This window comes from Giraffa tippelskirchi, chromosome 9, assembly GCF_054371585.1.
Source record: "Giraffa tippelskirchi isolate mGirTip1 chromosome 9, T2T-mGirTip1v1.2.pri, whole genome shotgun sequence".
NCBI lineage: Eukaryota > Metazoa > Chordata > Mammalia > Artiodactyla > Giraffidae > Giraffa > Giraffa tippelskirchi.
The window spans coordinates 39,146,730-39,165,879 of record NC_137283.1 but is presented as its reverse complement, the minus strand read 5'-3'; the positions used below and the strand labels follow the sequence as shown (position 1 = coordinate 39,165,879).

The 19,150-nt window shown below is 38.7% G+C and overlaps 1 protein-coding gene across 23 annotated transcripts in view; it reads right to left on the bottom strand.

Moving 5' to 3' along the window:
• The window catches only part of FHIT (fragile histidine triad diadenosine triphosphatase), a 1,651,033-nt gene that overhangs the window by 908,238 nt on the left and 723,645 nt on the right, over positions 1 to 19,150 (bottom strand). For 7 of the 23 annotated variants that reach the window (XR_014063952.1, XM_081524675.1, XM_081524678.1 and 4 more), the window contains one exon: positions 13,629 to 13,722. The exons of 12 other annotated variants lie outside the window; for them this stretch is intronic. The gene's annotated coding sequence lies outside the window, so the exon portion shown is untranslated. Of the gene's footprint in view, positions 1 to 13,628; positions 13,723 to 14,786; positions 15,030 to 17,326; positions 17,465 to 19,150 lie in introns of those variants that run through there. 4 more of the 23 variants (XM_081524689.1, XM_081524674.1, XM_081524694.1 and 1 more) reach the window with 2 other exon arrangements.

The window sequence follows — 19,150 nt, the reverse complement described above, 5'->3', positions numbered from 1 at the left end:
CTGTGCTTCCCCAGTTCTAAGACCAAAGAAAGAGCCTGGAGTCAGTAACAGAGACATCAATGGCTTAATGAATAAGCGGAGCTTGCACGTCTGAAACAAGGTCCTAGAGCAGCACCCCACTATGTGCAGTGGATGGTTGGCAAGACATGGCAACAGTCTTTTCCCTGCAGAGGGAGGAGATTGCCAGTTACAAGCAGAGTCCATATCAGGGTGACTCACCAGCTACTGGGGAAACTAGCAGAGGGACACACCCTTCACTGCCTCTTCCATAAGAACAATCACCAGCTAGGGCCTGGGGCAAGCATGTAGGACGGTCAGTCATGTAAGTAGCATGTAGGAGAATCAGGCACTTGTTGAACAGAGGATATTCAACGAGAAGAGAACAGCCGCCTTGAGTGGCCTGACCATACAGTCAGCAAGATCGCTGAAGGCAAAGGCCAGGTGTAGACATGCCTGTGCTGCTGTTCTGTGTCATGCTCAGTCATGTCCGACTCTTTGCAACCCCACGGACTGTAGACTGTCAGGCTCCTCTGCCCATGGAATTATCCAGGCAAGAATACTGGAGTGAGTTGCCATTTCCTACTCTACAGCATTTTCCCCACCCAGGAATCAAACCTGTGTCTCCTGCGTCTGCTGCCTTGGCTGGCAGATTCTTTACCACTGATCCACATGGGAAGCCCACATAGGCAACTCCTGCAGCTAAAATAGCCCACTTCCCACAATAGAGAGATGAATAGATTCCTATCAATTGGTACACTTACTAAAAGGAAGCTGAAGCTTGGGCTATTCCCATTCAGTTAGAAAAAAAGTAAAGAAGGATTGGGAATGGCAAAGGCAAACTGTTGAAAACTCTGTGTTATCCCCTTTCCAATTAAGAGGCTTTGTGTCCATGTGGAGAAAGTAAGCAGCCCCCAAAGTGAGAGAGAGGAAAATACCTGCTCTCACCTCATTGGCTTCCCACATGCCTGCCTTGCTGAGACTGTCCTTTGGCGACCGCACGAAGAGCCAAAAAAGTGACTCCTTCACAGCATGAGGACACTTTCAGCTGAGGACAAGAGGAGGCTTTCTCTCGGCCTTTCACACAGTCATTCACAAAAGGGGACATCCTGTGACCTCATTCTCACTCTGAAGTAAGTGAGAGCCAAGTGGCTTGCTGCCTCTGGGTTCTGCAGAAACTCTCCCTTTGATGGCACCATTCCGCTCCTCTGACACTAAGTCCTTAGCAAGGGCACATCTCCATTTCCAGAAGGGGTAGTCTCCTTGGGCACCAGCTGCTCACTAGGAACACTGGGCAGCATCAGAGGAAGGAGCAGGAGCAAGAGAAGCCCCACGTGAAATCCTATGAGTTATTTCAAAGAACCACCCTTTATCAAAAGTAATTCTCTCCAGGGAAAGTTGCTTAGCACAAAAATGTAGTGACGGCAATACTAATGGGATGCTTAGATAGAGACCGTTTCTATGTGCCCATTTGGACAGCACCACTTTGAAGCAATCATTTTGATGATGGTATGAAACTACTTGAAATTTTAGTCCTTAACCTAGAGAAAAATCTAAGCGAACAATTTTGGATCCATGATAGTAATTTAAATTTGACACTTTACTTGTTTTTTGTCTTTTTCCTTAAAGACGTGGTGACACCTGTCTTGATTACCACTGCATCCCTAGCAGCCAGTAGAGTACCTCACACACAGTTGTTTATTGAAAAGCTAAATGACTATTCCTCATACTGCTGTGATGACTTCTATTTCTAGTACAATTACCACTTCTGCCAAGACTAGTGCTTAGTAGGTGCATAATAATTAGTGGGAAAAAATGAACAGCCAACTTCACTACTACCATTATTGCTATATAACAACTAGTACTTCCACCACGGGGGCTTCCCAGGAGGCTCAAGTGGTAAGGAATCTGCCTGCCAGTGCAGGAGACGCAGGAGACGTGGGTTTGATCCCTGGGTCAGGAAGATCCCCTGGAGGAGGAAATGGCAACCCAGTATTCCTGCCTGAAAAATCCCGTGGACAGAGGAGCCTTGGGGGGGTAACAGTCCATAGGTTTGCCAAGAGTCAGACACAACTGAGTGACTGAACACACATTACTGCCACCACCCCACCATTACTCAGGTTGGCTCTCTGTTAAAAAACCAATGGGACTAGCATTATGCAATCACCATACTCATTTTATAGATGAGAATACAGGCACAGAGAAGTTAAGTAAGTATCCTAAGACAAACATGAAACAGGTGGTAGAACTAAAATAATGATGTGCTCATTATTACTCTTGGCCAAATAAAGTGGGAGGATTGAGGAACAGACTGAGGATGAAGGAGCCTCTACTTTGGTCTTAAAGCCTCTTTTTGGTCTCTTAAGCACTTTCTTTCTTTGGAAAAGAATCAGGGATCCTTGACGAAATGGCTGATTTCAGAGCTGGGTCAGGAAATGGACACAGTGATCTAGGAAAGTTTGTCACAGGAATCTATCAAAGACTATTGAGTCATATCAAAATGACTCAAAGCCAACTTGAAAGGGCTCCCACTGGCCAAAGATGGATTAATTTCAACATCAAACAGAACAATGAATATGGTAAAGTGAAACCGATCTACCTTTATAAAAATCCGTGAGTTCCATAATGGTACTTTTTAAAATCACTGGTTATCTTTGCAAGTTGTGAGGGTAGCAACTCACGATTGAGAAAATACACAGAAAGAGAGAAAAAATTTTAAGCATTTTCTCTGCCTTTCCTGTATGGATTGCACTTCAAGGTAACCAAACAGGAATTACAAGTTCTTCTTTATGGAGGATTCATAGCTAATAAGAGCAGGAGAAATAAAAGAATTAAAAACTTCCCACTCTGCATCAATTTGCAACAAAGAACAATTGGAAAATAGAGCTGAAAGTACAACTCCATTTATTATGCCATCCCAGAATATGAAATACACACAAAACCTTTGCACTGAAACCTGTAAAGAATTGCAGACAGAAATTAAAGAGCAAAATAAATGGAAAGATATAGCATATTCATGGATTGAAGGATTCAATATTCTCAAAACGGCATTTCTCTCAAAAATCAATCTGAAGTTTTAACGCAATTCCAATCAAAATCCCAGTAGGACTTTCTGTAGAAATTGACAAACTGATTCTAAAATTTATTTGAAACACAAATGAACTAAAAGAGCCAAAACAGTTTTAATAAAGAACTACAGAGTTGGAGAACTCACACTGCTTGATTTTAAGACTGACTATAAAGCCACACTAATCAAAACAGTGTGTTATTAATGAAAGGATACACAAATGAATCAAGGGAACAGATTGAGGAGTCCAGAAATAGACTCACACAGAAATGGTCAATTTATTTTTGACAACAAAGCAAGGTAATGCAATGGGGGAATACAGTATCTTTTTGATAATACTGCTAGAACAACTGGATACCATATTGGGTGGGGGGGGAGTTGTGGAATGCTGACCCTTACTTTATACCATACATAAATATTCCATCAAAATAGATCACAGACCAAACTTTTAGGATAAATCATAGGAAAAAAAATCTTTGCAACCTTGGGCTAGAACAAGATTTCTTAAAAAGGAACAAAAGGAATAATAAGTGAAAATTAAAAATTGCTTTTTAAAGGCCACTGTCACGTAACAGGGGAAAACATCTGCAGCATACATATCTGACGAAGGATTTGTATGCAGAATACATAAAGAACTGATATAAATCAAAGAAAAAAAAGAAGCAAAGATGTGAAGATACTTCACAAAAGAGTTTATACAGATGGCAAATAATAACATGAAAACATGATCAACATCATCAGTAATCAGGACATACAAATTAAAACTGAAATGAGATTAAATTAAAATTTAGAAGAGCGACCTTCCCAAGGGTTGGCAAGGATGTAGGACCATTGCAAGGCTCGTAAATTGATTCTGTGAATGTAAAATGGTATAACCATTTTGAAGAAGTGTTATGCCGTTTCTTTAAAATTTTCCATGTATTCATAATACACAACTCAGACACTTCACTCTCCAGTATTTGTTTATCCAAGAGAAATAAAAATATTCCCACAAAAATATCTGTACTACAAGTAGTTTTATTCATAATAATCCAAATCTGTAAACAACCCTAATGTAAACCAATGAATGAATACACAAAATGAATAAATCAACAAAATGAGGGCTGCCTATATAATAGAATGGTTGTGAGCAATCAAAAACAAACTAGTAACACATGCAGTTGCACAGATAATTATTTAAATCATACTCATTGAAGGAAGCCAGACACAAAAGAATGCATATCATATGACTCAATTTATTAAAAATTCTAGAAAATGCAAAAAAAATCCCTAGCGACAGAAAATAAATTAATAGTTGCCTGAAAGCTTGGACTAGGGGGAGGGAATGACTACAATATAAGATGAGGGAACTTTTCAGGGCAATAGAAATGCTCTGCATCTTAATTGTGGTTGTGGTTTCACTGGCACATTCCTCTTTTAAAACTCATTGAACTATACATTTTATATGAGCACAGTTTATTACATACAAATTACACCTAAATTGAGTTTTTAAAAGATTTCTACCAAAGCAAAAACACAAACATCTGACAATCTGTGTGAATCCATTCATGTGAAGTGAAAAAAAAAAAAAAAAATAGGCAAAATCAATGCATGGTAATAGAACAGTTGCTATCTTGGAAGGCAAGTGTACACATAATGACTGGGAAACTTCTGCTAGAGATGTCGCTGTCTTTATCTGTGTAGTAGTTACATGGACAGTTCATTTTCTAAGCATTCATCGAGCACTTAAGTTGGGCACTTTTGCTGTATTTCTGTTACTTCAATAAACAAATAAAAAGTAGAGGACTGTCAGACATTCGCAGACAATAACCAAATACAATGTGTGAATATTGTAAAGCATGTGATCTGAAAAACTCAACTGTAAAAAATTTATAGCAAATGGAATAAAACTGAACATGAACTACTTATTAGATATTAAAGAATCATCATTCACTTCATTGTGTGTGTACTACAGTTACAGCCCTTATCTGTTAGAGAAACATAAAAGAGTACTTATAGGTGAAATGATATGATGTATAGGATTCACTTTAAAGCAATGGTCCCTAACCTTTTTGGCACCAGAAACCAGATTCGTGAAAGACAATTTTTCCACAGACGAAGGGCTTGGGAATGGTTTCAGGATGATTCAAGCGCATTCCATTTATTGTGTACTTTATTTCTATTATTATTACATCAACTCCACTTCAGATCATCAGGCATTAGATCCCGGAGGTTGCAGACCCCTGCTTTAAAGTATTTCAGGAAAAAAAATATATATAGTCCTTTCTATTTTTACAAAAGTAAAAAAAAAAAAAAAAGAATGTAAAGTGAGGGTAAAGTTCAGGGATGGGACAGAGAGTCAGAGAATGTGTGCCGATATCTATCGTGCATATGACCAAAATCCTATTCTTTGCACTCTGAAGATCAAAACATTCACATCAAAATGGCTGCATCAAAATGTCCTGCTTTAGAACACACATCGCAAGAAAGGTCTCAGGGGTCCAGAAACATGACAAGCAGGAACAGAATGAAATTTAAGAGAGTCCAATTAAGTTCTGAATGACAGCCAGGCAGATATATGATGACAAACAGTGCCCTTCCTTCCTCCAGAGACGGGTCTATTTTGAGCCCAAAGTGAGGAAAGGGAGTGGATGTTATCCAGGGGATTTCACCGCTGTTCTTCTGGTCCCCAGTTATCGCAAACTGAGAAGCCTACCCAGGTATTAGGAGGGGGAGAATAAAACAGGAAGCAGAAAACAGATTCTGATGGTATCAGTCAGAATCTCAGCAGACAGAAGTCACATTAGACTGCAACTTTGAAGACAATTAAATATAGGAACTCCTTTCAGAGGTGCAGGTAGGGTCACAAGTTAAGGATGCTGAGATACCTGGGACTACCTACCTGCAGCATGAGGTCTTTACCTCCCTTAGCCTAAAAGAGCAAAGGAAGGCGGTGTGTCGCCAGAGCCTCGTGAGATAAGTGAGGCTGCAGCTATCACCAAGAGCTAGAGACGTGGAGGGAAAGGCAGGCTGCAGAGAGAATGCCCTCCCACGTCTTTCTCTCTTTCTGTCACCTCATCTATTTCCAGGATCTCCCAGTGACTGAAACAACTAGAAACCGCAGTCATGGCAGCCCAGGTGATACAGTCTACCGAGGTCAGTCTCCTGGGTCAAAGAGCAGGGCAGGGCAAGTTGTCGAACAGACTAGGAGGCAGAGGATGGAGAATTCCTCCCATGGAGTAGATAAGGTCTTCAAATCTGCAAAGAGAACTTATGACCATTTGATAAAATCTCTAATTCAGCTGGACCTATGGCTTCAGATCCTTAGTTAAAATGGGAATATTTCTAAGCATTTTACAGGTGGCGTGAGAACAAGTAATCAAAGATTGGTTCACAATTATATACACAGAACATTCCATTAAGTAGCCCCGCCTGCTCAGACTTGGGCTTGTAAATTAAAAACTTTTCTTCTACATAAAACACTTCCAAATTACATGGACAGAAAAGTAGAGAAAGCTGGTTGTATTTTCCATGGGGCTTTAACCATCATTCTATTAAAGAAAAGTCAGAGTCAAGTCACCATGGGTGGAAACCCAACTCCGAGGACTGATGGGGAGGAGCGTTACCTTGTGAGGTTAAGGATGGAATCCTTCTTCTGGCCAATTAGTCCCTTAAGGACTGACCTCTGCCCTCCCATGGGCAACTCCTGTCACTGCTACCCTCACTCCCAGGGGCGTGGGGGACTGTTTTGGCTAGTGACGCCAACGTTGCTTCCTCCCACCACGGGCTTTGCATCAAATGTGTCCTCTACACTTTACATGCTTCTCCCCGTTCTCCTGCAAACTCCTACTTCCATCTCAACTCTCACTTCCCAAGGAAAGCTTTGCCAGCTTCCCTAATGAGCTCAAAAACCCCAAGGCACACTCCTGTAAGACCCAGAATGTTTTCTTCATGGAAGAACTTTCACATATTTTGGTATGATTCTCTGTCAACCTGGCTGAATCGTTAGTTTCACACAGTAAGGACTGTGTGTGCCTTTATGTGCCATCATATTTTGGGGACCTCATGTACTATCTGGCTCATGGGAGGCACCAATTATTGATGAATGAATGAGTCTCCACTACAAGAGAACATTCTTCCATTCAAGGAATAGTCTGAATTTTGTTTTATTCTTTTAATAACGCTATACTGTAGGGTGTTTTTTTGTCCCCAGAACTAAATTACAGGGAACTCTCAATTAGCTGATAGTTTCTACCCTACTTTTTTCTTATATCCTGTATAGGAAATAATATTTAATGAGGTTTTTAAAAAAATAATGTTTAAATTATGCTTAAGATTCACATATATCCAACTTAATCTCATAGACTATAATTTATATAACTGATGTTTTAAGGAATTACTTATAAGTACTCCAGAAAAGAAAAAAAAAAACAAAAAACACATATCCTGGGTCCTATTTACTAATTCAGGAAGTTAACCACAGACTTCTTTGAAGGTTTTCAAGAGGAGCTGAAATCCAAAGGACTTTAGAATTCTCAATTAATCTAGAATGAATGGGTATATTCTGGATAAGTGAGGTTTTATTGGAACTCAAGCCCAGTTTTAAAAAAGGTCTTAAAACTTTCATTCTAATGGTAAGCAATAAATTCTTCTATGATTTCAATGCTTAAATGCCTCTTTTATGGCTAATGAAATCGGTCAAATTTCCATTTTGTTTTATATCCAATTCAAACTCTATTTGCCACATGTGTCAGGAGCTATATACTCATGTATCCTGTCTGGTACCTTATTTATCTCTGAATCCCCATAACGTTTAGCTGAGCGGACTGCACTTAGACATACTCAGAAAGGGTGCAGTGAATGAATGACAAGAGAGTAGAAAAGGAAGCTGACATTTACTGAACACATTACGTGGTAGCTGCTATGCAAGGAGTTTTACATAACAATGACAGAGCTTAGTCAGTTTTACGTCAGGAAAGTGAAAGTCGCTTAGTTGTGTCTGACTCTTTGCAACCTCATGGACTATACAGTCCATGGAATTCTCCAGGCCAGAATACTGGAGTGGGTAGCCTTTCCCTTCTCCAGGGGATGTTCCCAACCCAGGGATTGAACCCAGGTCTCCCACATTGCAGGCGGATTCTTTACAAGGATTCTCAACAAGGATTCTCCCTTGTTGAGCCACAAGGGAAGCCCACAAATACTAGAGTGAGTGCTACACTAATGCAGACTGTATATGTGATCTCATGGGATAAGGTACTTTGCCCAGACACAGAGAGATTAAGTAATTTGTTGAAGGCTACACAGCCAGAGCTGGGATTTGTTTCCAAGCTTTTAGCAGTTATCGTTCTGCCTCCTCTTCCTGATCTATCTCATTTTAATCTTTACAATCCAAGAAGCAGGAAGACAGTGTTCAAAAACTTCATCTTCAGACATGAAACCTTTACTATAAATGAAATGCTAAGTAGAGCTCAGTATTAGGCAGAATGAAAAAGAGCTGCTCTTAGCTTACCCGGGGGCGATGAACCTAGAATGCCACCCAGCCTCTCCAGGTTCTGACACTGCATTTGAGTAAGTTCTGGCAATCTCTGCAGCAAAATTTGGTAAACATTATAAATTAAGAAACTGGACTTGAAATACCAAGATTTCCTAAGGTTAATCATCTAATAAATCATGGAGCAGTAACTTAAACCTTGATTAACTTGACTCCAATGTTTACTTACACGTGCGGACAGATGGATGTTGTATAATAGTGATTTTAAAACATTTAAAACTAACCCCAAGTTCTCCTTGTATTTGGACAATTTTCACACAAAGAAAGATTTGTAAGTTTACACATTGTTTCTAAGTTACCCGAGATAAAATACACCAGAAGATACGATTTGTTAAATAAATGATAAAGTGGCAAACACTTGGCAAAACCTCCTGACTGTACCAAGTAAATCCTAGATCTAGGATCACAAAAGCAAAAAGGTGTTTTGATGAAACCAAGCTACTTGTATTCTTCTTTCCATGCACATGCTATGCACACATAACCTTGCAGTCAGGCTTTTTTTTTAAAGAAAAAAAAAAAATATATATATATATACACATACATGACCATATTTTCCCACTACCTTTCCCAAGTAACGCCCAGTACTAGAACAACTTTGGGTTACAAATACAGTGTGAATACAGAAAATAGAAGCTTCAAAACCATGTACTAGTCAAACTGCTATCCTTGCCCGTCTCTCCCTTTCCCAGCCTGGCTCTGCTTTACACTGAAAACATACAGTGGGGTGATGACCATGGGGTTTTTCTCCTTCTCCTCCACATCCCCCTTGCTGTTCCCTCACTTTACTGTCTATTATTCGGATTCTCCCACCATTGAAGAAATTAGAGGACAGCAGAGCTCTTCCTTGTGCAGCTTCTGTTACAAGCTGGCTTTGCTCTCTCTGGGTATCTCCTGTCTGGGTATGTATCCAGGAGTCATGTCTGTATCTGGCAGATAATGAGAGCTCATGTTGAACTCTTCTGAGGGAATTTCCATGGACTCTGCAAAGGTTTCCCAGAGTTTCTAGGTTGTTGTCTGTGACCCTCTTCCCATGGAGGAATCTGCCTTGGACCTATCCTATCATACCTGTCAGGATACCTATCAGTATCCTATCCTTCCGTTACCATAATGAACTAGACTCAAAATGATTCTTCCTTGGCTCTCTCCTCTGCAGAGTACATATCTGGTCTCTAGGAAACACATATCTCATGCCCTGAACAAAAATTGGGAAAGCAGGCTAGTTCCCACACAATTGGCCAACCTGTCTTTGCCTTGCCTTTCAGATTTCCTAGGGTGAGTCAGACCCCAGCATATGGCCAATCTAAATTCCTCAGGCTTGGTTCAGACATTGGGCCTCCAGGTCCTCCAAATGCAAGAAGTAAAATTCAGAGCTCTCTGATTAGTCCTCATGATGACCTCCTCTGACCTTGATGTTACAAGACAGTACTCACTACTATTTCTCCCAAAAGGTGGTGACAACTCATTGCATGACCACGGGTATCTCCAAAGAAACTTTGTCTCTAATCTCCTCTTGACTCATATATTCAAAAGCCATGGGGCAGGCTCGTGACAGTCTACATATGGAACAGTTGGTCTTTCAATAGCTAGTTTACAGGTGCCTCAGTGGAAACTGAGACAAGAAGAGACCCATTCTAACAGCCAGTTCCCTACCTGCCCATACATACATGTGTGTGTATGATATTTTATACTATATACATAATAACAATTTCAACTAGTTAAGGTGATATAAGAGCCCTAGCACTCCCTAATTCAATAGTAATCGTCAGCTCTCACTGATCACTGCTGATTTTGGTGATCACCATCATTATAAAAGATTTTATACGCAAAAGCATACCTTGAGAATTTTCCATTTCATACATTCTCAGATTAGAAAAAATAAAATCTATTTGAAATATGCAGACTTAAACTAACATTGCAAAATATTCCTTATACATTAAATTACTCTCAAATTACTAGCTGTCGGTGACATTCCTGATAGTGAGTGGCCAGGGCTTCCCTGGTAGCTCAGACAGTAAAGCGTCTGCCTGCAATGAGGGAGACCTGGATTTCATCCCTGGGTTGGGAAGATCTTCTGGAGGAGGAAATGGCAACCCACTCCAGCACTCTTGCCTGGAAAATCCCATGGATGGAGGATCCCCAGTAGGCTACAGTCCATGGGGTCACAAAGAGTCAGACATGACTGAGTGACTTCACTTTCTTTACATTTTTCAACTTTTATAAAAGCCCAGATGGTCAGAAAGAGCTTTACTAAATTTGGATCAAATTGTTAATAGAATGATTTTTAAATATTCTTTAAACAATCAGCTCAGAGTTACATTCTAAAAAGCTACTTAACAGTATTTGCAGCTAAAAGAATATGCAATTACCAGAAAAATCTAGCGAAGTCCTAGTTCTTATATCCTAAGGTGAGAAATAATGTGGGAAAACAATGTAAAAAATTATATATATATATATATATATATATATATATATTAATCGCAAAGTGAAAATGTGATATTAAATCTAGTTTGTCCATGTCCACCTGAAAGCATTCTGTAAACTGCCTAAGTTTAAAAATAATAATTCTCTAGTATACAGTTAAGTCAGATGTCTAACCATCATCCTTTATCTTGGGCTGCTGAAAAATAAACTTTAGATCTATTCACAATAAAATATAAGGTACTTCCAGATTCAATCCCTTTTAAGAGTTTTTCCTTCTATATATGCTCAAAGATCTACAACAACTAGATTAATGAGCCAAAAAGTACATTTTAAAAGATTCTCTAAGAGGATCTTATAAAAAGTAGAGTTTGATTATGTTTTAGGAGAGAAAATTTCTTTAACCTAGAGGGAGTCAGCAAATGTGAAATCACAAAAAATATTCAGATTTTCGAAAGGAAAAAACTTCACCAACGATCTGAGAAGGAGGAGGGGTGAGATTACTTAATTACTCAGAGTAATGAAAGCTAGAGGGTAAAAATGGGGGAAAAACACATAAGATAACTGTTTCACTCACTTCACTTGGTCTTGATTTAAATCAGAACACTTTCTGCCCCTGTATTACTCCAAACAATTTACCAAAAAGGGAAATATTCTTTCTAAGTAACCCAAAGCACAAGTAGCAAAAACTGCAATGTTATCATACAGCAATTATGATGCTCTAGTTTATGTTTTAAATAGCTCAGAACTGCACATGCTCACGAAGTGGTCCTGGGTGCAGCAGGAGCCCTTCATTTTAATGCAACACTGATTTTCCCTCAGTTTTCCTCTGCCACCTCATATCTTTCTTTTATAACTCTACGTGGTCCTCCATAGAAATATCCCTTTAACCATGAACACTCAGGAAAACAAACTCCCCTATACCCGTGGAAAAGCATGTGAAAGAATCCAGTATCTTTACTTTCTGGAGAACAAGGCAAAAAATATTTCTTTCAGGGTCACCATCCAGTTGAGCTGAGTATTTTAATATTGATACTCTGCAGCAGGTAATTTAATTTGCTTTTAGGAAGGATGAGAATTAAAAGCAACACAAAGAGGAATAATGAATCAGGGGCTAGAATTTTCTCCAAAGTTAGAAACTTTAAATATAGACTCCTTAAATTAGGAAGGACCTCAACACTGCGGAAATCATTTTGCAGAGGGAAGTGAGAGAAACCGGAAGTGATCTGTCTACAGCCTCCTAGAAGGAATGATTCTCTCGCCCCAGTCGAGGGTTCTTTCCACAACCATGCTTTTTCCTTTGCCCTTTCCTTCTGCTTCTTCATCTCTCTGACAAATGCTTAAAGTGTCATTTAAATTAGTCCCCTACTCAAAATAAAAAGGACTTGCCAAAGGAAGGCAAAGTTTGAGATACAGATTCCAGTTAACTACCTCTGATTTCTGGATAACTCAAGTCTTCCAGAAATTGACTCCAGCAGCATGTGTTATTTATTTATGCTCAACCCTTTTTCTATAAACAACTTGATATGTTTGCAGAAATATATAAAATGCAACCAGCTAAAAATAAATACAATGGGGAAATTATCACAAAGTGGGGGTAAAGAATAGGATAAAGCTAGCCTATTAAAAGCTCCAACAGTAGGATCTTATGGAAAGGACAAGTATTGATATTCCAAAAGAAATCTCCTGGAGAAACTGTCTTACAGAAAGAAAGCAGCTTATATAATTGGTGGCTTGTAGCAAATATCATGAGCAATGCAACAACAGTGACATATCAGAGGGATTTCCCTGGCAGTCCAGTGGTTAGGACTCCACCCTTTCAATGCACAGGGATGTGGGTTCAATCCCCAGTTGGGGAGCTAAGATCCTACAGGCCTCATGGCCAAAAGACCAAAACATAAAACACAAGTAATATTGTAACAAATTCAATAAAGACTTAAAAAAAAATAGTGACACACCAGAAATAAGTTGTGGGTTGAAATGAAACATTAATAAGAGTTTGTGAGTAGGGATGAGGCACAGATTTGCCTTTTAATGTCTTAATATGCAGGCTCTGGATTTCTGAAGTAGGTCATTCCTGAGCCTTGCAAGGTTAGAAAGAAAAAAAACTGAAATGAGAAGAAAGAGGAGAAAGTTACAGAGTAGGGGGAGACAGAGGAAACAACGACAGGTTGATGTCAACCCAGGCATCATTTGTTAAAGAACCAAAAATAATTTATCGCATAATTGGAGGCTCAAATTCATGCATCACCTGAACTCAGTTGCACTTTCGCTATGTTATAATGCAATATAGTGTAAATCAATTGGTTCAGAATTTAAAATTAGAGCCCAATTACCTGTGTAAGGGAATCATAAATCCAACTTGTATTTTTCTAACAGGGTTAACAACTCATGATGCCCACTTAAACTAGGGACAATCAATTTTCTGAGCGTAAGAGCAATTGTGTGTTGGTATTTTTTTCACCCTGGTCTACAGCCCCAGGTTGAAAGGTTGAGGGTAATGAATATAGTGATGGGGGGAGGGTAGGAGTCTAGAGTAAAGATAACAAACACAGAGCACTGAATATATCCAAAACACCGACCACACTCAGGAAAAACAGGAGTGGGGGCACTTACGTGTAACAGGCAATCAGAACCTGGACACCTGCTATTCGGTAAAGGAGTAAAGGCAAAACACTCCTACTGTTTTTCCAGTTCAGCAAAAATCTCCCTAGGGATAAAGAGGAAGATGAAATACTAAGTAAGGGCAGAGCTTGCACTCCTGCTAAGAGCATACCAGAACCAGGCCTGCCTGACTGAGGTCACATTTGCATAAAACCCAGAGAGTCCCCTCACAGGGGGGTTTGTTGGCCTGTTCTTCTAACTGAAACCATCTGAGGGAACACTGCGTGGAGAGCAGAGGGCAGTGGAATAAAGCTGCGGCAATGGAGGCAGAAGCATCAGTAGGAACAGCCTTCATGGAGGACGGTTCAGCACTGCAGGTGCCTGTTCATGTATCCTACGTGCGCACCCATGATATCACACATACATGTATCTACATCTGACACCGAAATCCCATCTCCATGAAATTCTGCTTGAGAAACAACTGAACCAGGTTGCACACATATACATACAAGGTTCCTTATTGCAGTGTTGCTTCTAAGAAGTTAGAAGCAGGCTAAAAATGCGTGAAGGAGAATGATTTAAGTAAATTTAAGCAATTTAATGATGCATGTAAATTTAAGCATTTCACCCTACAGGGCAATACTATGCTGGAAATGCAGATTGATGATGTAAAACTCTATGGACATGGCACACTGTAAGATAACATTACAAAAGAGTATTACTGGATATGTTGATTTTGAATGTTGTGTATGTGTGCACAAGTGAAGCAGACAGCCTGAGAGAAAATACCTTCACATATTAGTTAAGGTCATTACTGTGTGGTGGAATGCTAAATCATATCTATTTCTCAAAAAACTTCTCCTGTGGTGTTGGATTTTTGAGTTTTAATTTTACAAAAATGGCAGGTATTTCTTTCATAATCTGAAAAAAATCTACTATAGCAGTTTCTATTTTGGATTTTTTTTTTTTTTTTTTAATAAGGAGGACAAGAGGAAGGGTAGCAATATATAGAAAAGGCAAAAGCCCGCATGGCTCACGAGGCTTTCCCTGAACCAAGCACTAGCACTGGTCCCAAAAAAGATTTCTGTTTTTACACAAAATTCCACTGACTACACATATTATCGAGGAGGGGAAACAAATGCACCAAAACAAATCATCCGTCCACCTTACCTCTGTATTCTGTGGGTAAAAATACCCCAGTCCATACTATGCTTCTGAGAGCAAAGGATGTCCCTCCAAGACCCAAAATACAGCTAGAAGTCTCGGCAATTGTGCCTTTTACACCGGACTTATTAGTGTCTCTGTTTCTCTCATCTTCCAAATGGACGTGTAAATCTATTACTTCACAAAGCCAAAGTGCTCTTTTTAAAGCACAGAAAATAGCAAAGTAACATACCAGTAGAATGCATGCTTCTCACTGAGTCATTTCTGCATTTTAGTTTCATCTGCTCTATGCCAGGGTAAGATATTTGCAAACTCATAGCAAAAGAATTATAAGGACCTTTGAGACCATCCAATACAGTGCTCTCATTTTTCACAAGAGAAAACTCAGAACAGTCACCAAGTGAGTCAGTCAGGACTAAAACTGAGGGTTGGCCTCACAGTCTACTGTTTATCACTTCATCTCTAATTCCAGTCAAAGATACAACTGTGTTTCCCCTTTCTAGAGAATCTGAATATTTCTGCAGCTAATGTTGACATAAATCAGACTTTGTGAGATAGAGAAACAGAGAGAAAAGCAGCAAACCTAACATAGTATACCAGCTAGCTTTTCCAGATACATCTGAGAGATAGTTTCAATAATGGAAAACACTTCATACACTGCTTTGTACAATCCACTCTTGATTCTGTGATAGAAAAAGGTAAAGAGTTCACATGGAAAAGCTATATGGGTCATTTGGTGACATTTTTAAAAGGTTTACTTTCAGATACACATGATTTAAAGTGTTTTTACTTTTTCTCCTCTCGAAGCCAAGCATATTTAGTATAAAACACCTGGAAAATACAACAAAACATTAATGAGTAGAGAAAGAAAATATATCACACTATTCTACCAACAAAAGACAACCACAGTTAAAATTTCAGCATAGTTCCTTCTTGTTGTTTTTTTTTCTTTTCAAATGGTCGATACCTTAATATATATATCATTTCTAGATTTCCTTTTCACCTAAATTACATCTAAGCATTTAAATAGTTGAGTAACAGCTATTTGTAAACATCCTTTTAATGTATGGACTGTATTCCATGGTATAGATGTGCCAAATTTTACTTTTTTTTCTGTATGTTATGTCATTTAGGGTTTTGCTATTATACATAATGTTTAATGAGCATTTTGAAAAATAAACCTCCATCTTAATCCTTGATTATTTTCTTAATTTTAATTCCTAAAGTGGGGAATCAGTAGGTTAAGTATTGTAAACATTTTAAAGTACCTGAAAGTTGGTACCAAATTTTCTTGTTTGTACCAAAGGTATATAAAAGTATTGATCTTATTGTGCTTTCCTAATAATTATCATATTTTTAAATTTTTGTTAATCTCACCCTATTTTAATTTGAATCTGTCATTGAACAGCATCATATATTTGTTACAAATTGTGTTTCTCATTTGGAACATCTACTCTTGAGGTCTTTGCCCATTTATCTACTGAGTAAGAAGGGAAACATTTTTATTGAAGACATCCAATTATGTTTTCTTTAATAAATAAAATACAACTTTTAAGCAAGTTAATAGCCTTTCTGAATTCACTAAAGCCTAACAAAACAAAACTCCTTGCAAGATCAGTTAAGAGACATAGAGAAAATAGCAGAACACTTTTTTTTCCCCCATAAGTATATGTTCTATGGGGTCCATTTAGTAAGTGATATGTTTGTGCAACTTTCTTGTGACTGCTGATCCCAAGCGTCAGATTAACAAACTGTTGAAAATAAAATGAAAAGCTGGAGGATGTGGCTTATGAAAGATCACATTCTCTTTTTTAAAAGATTGTGCTCTGGTTCACACTAGTGGACTAAGAAAACCCATTTTACCTCCTTCCTCACCTAAAGTTATTTCTAAATAATACTAAAGGAGCACAGAAATGTTAACCCATAACCACAAAGAGAATGGGAAGAAGCCGTTAGGAGGTGAGTGATTTCAATAAAAAGTCTGTTGACTTAGAAGCCACAGCAGAGGAAACCACAACCTAAAAAGGGGTTTCAGCAAAGGAGAGAGCACGCCACCTGACACTGCCCCAGAAAGACTCAATTCTCAGAAACAGGGAGTAAATCAGAGAGTGGAAGTGCTGAAAAAAGGGCTACTAATTACAAGTCATTACATACAACACAGAATCCCCGCCCTTCTGGCTCTCCAGGTGAGCTGACCTAAAGCCACCACTAGGTTCAAGGCAGTAAAAATTTGTCTGGGCAGAAGTTAGACCATTATCATGGGTGTTAAAACCTCACTCTGGCAAGTCAAGATCCTCCCCACCCCATCCCCATGCACATATTCTAAACTTTGACCCTTTAAGCGTGCCATTTACAAGACCCATCCACCTTCTGAGGGTTTGCAAACAGCCCTTATATTACCTTATTCTTTTACATATAACTACAGATCACCAGAAATCTAACATGCCAAGAAAGACCAGCATAGAAAATAAAACAAGTAAGCAAAACAGCAGAAAACATGACAGCATGGAAATACGACAATTTAGGGAAAAAAGATACAAACTTACAAAAGAAAATCAGGGACTTCCCTGGTGGTCCAGTGGTTAAGAATCCAATTATGATTCATACCCGGTCAGTGAACCAAGATCCTACATGAGGTGGAGCAACTAAGCCCTAGGGCTACAGCTACTGAGCCTGCGTTCTCCAGAGCTTGCGTGCCAAAAACTAAAGTCCTTGCCGGCTGCAAGGAAAGCTCCCACATGACACAAAGGAAAACCCACTGTGACAACTAGGATCCAGCACAGCCTAAATAAATAAATAAATATTTTAAAAAGATAATAAGTATTTTAAAATAAATATTTTTAAAAGTAATGAAATCTGTTAATATATTTTTTAAAAAATAATAGAATAAATAAATAAAATCTCTTTAATATCCTCAAGAATCACTTGAGGAGATTTGGTAACTGAAATAAAACCAAAGTTATATTTAAAAGGAATAATCAGATAAAAAGAAGGATCCCTCAGGAATTATGTGCTTGTGCTTAGCTGCTCAGTTGTGTCCAACTCTTTGCAACCCTTTGGAATGTAGCCCACCAGGCTCTTCTATCCATGGGATTTTTCAGGCAAGAATACTGGAATAGGTCGCCATTTTCCTCCTCCTGGGGATCTTTCCAACTCAGGGATCAAGCCCATGTCTCCGCATTGAGGCAGATTCTTTACCCGATGAGCCATGATTACCTAAGCAAAAAATTTGGTAGAAGCTTAATGACAAACTTAGAGAAATCTCCTAGAATATGAATTAAATGTACAATATGTGAGAAAAAATAAGATATATAGATGATTGATCCATGAAATCTAGATGTGGACTAACAGAAGTTTCAGAATGAGAAAAACAAAACTGGAGGGCAAGAAATTACAGAAAATTTCTCTGAGCTAACGGAAGGCATGAATCTTCAAAATACAGGAATCTAGTCAATGTCAAGGAGAATGAATTGCAAAGTGTTAGAAAACTGAGGTTAAAGAGAAATTCCTAATAGCCTCCTAAAAATACCCCCACTCCTCCCCGAAAAGGTAGCCTATAGAAAAGGAAGGATCAGAATAAGAGCAGAATCAGCGGTAGCAGTGCTGGATGCTAACAGACAGTAGTGAAGCCCATCTAAATGAGAGAAATGTGGAGGGACTTGAAGGGTATTGTGGTAGGTGCAACAAGTCAGCCAGAGAAAGAGAAATACTGTATGATATCACTTATATGTGGAATATAAAAAATAAAACAAACTAATGAATATAACAAAAATGAGGAGACATATACAGAGAACAAACAGTGGTTACAGGAAATAAGAGATACAAACTGTTAGGTATAAAATAGGCTATAAAATAAAGCTATTAATACAAGGATATATTGTACAATAAGGCAATATATCCAACATTTTATAATAACCATAAGAGAAGGGGGCTTCCCAAGTGGCTTAGTGGTAAAGAATCTGCCTGCCAATGCAGGAGGCAGAGGAGATGCAGGTTCCATTCCTGGGTCAGTTAGATCTTCTAGAGTAGGAAATGCCCACCCACACCAGTATTCTTGCCTGGAAAATTCCATGGACAGAGGAGCCTGGCAGGCTGCAGTCCATGGGGTCACAAAGAGTGGGACAAGACTGAGCACTCACGCCCTCCTGCATAAACGGAGTATAACCTTTAAAAGTTGTGAATCACTATACTGTACACCTGTAACACATAATATGGTATATCAACTATACTTCAATTTAAAAATACATAAATTTTAAAAATTAAAAGTTTTTAAAAGTTGGAAGAGCAAATAATGTCCTGTTATTCGTGGGAAAACGTGAAAAGGTGATAAATAAGATAAATTTTCTTTCTTAGAAGAAAATCAGTATATA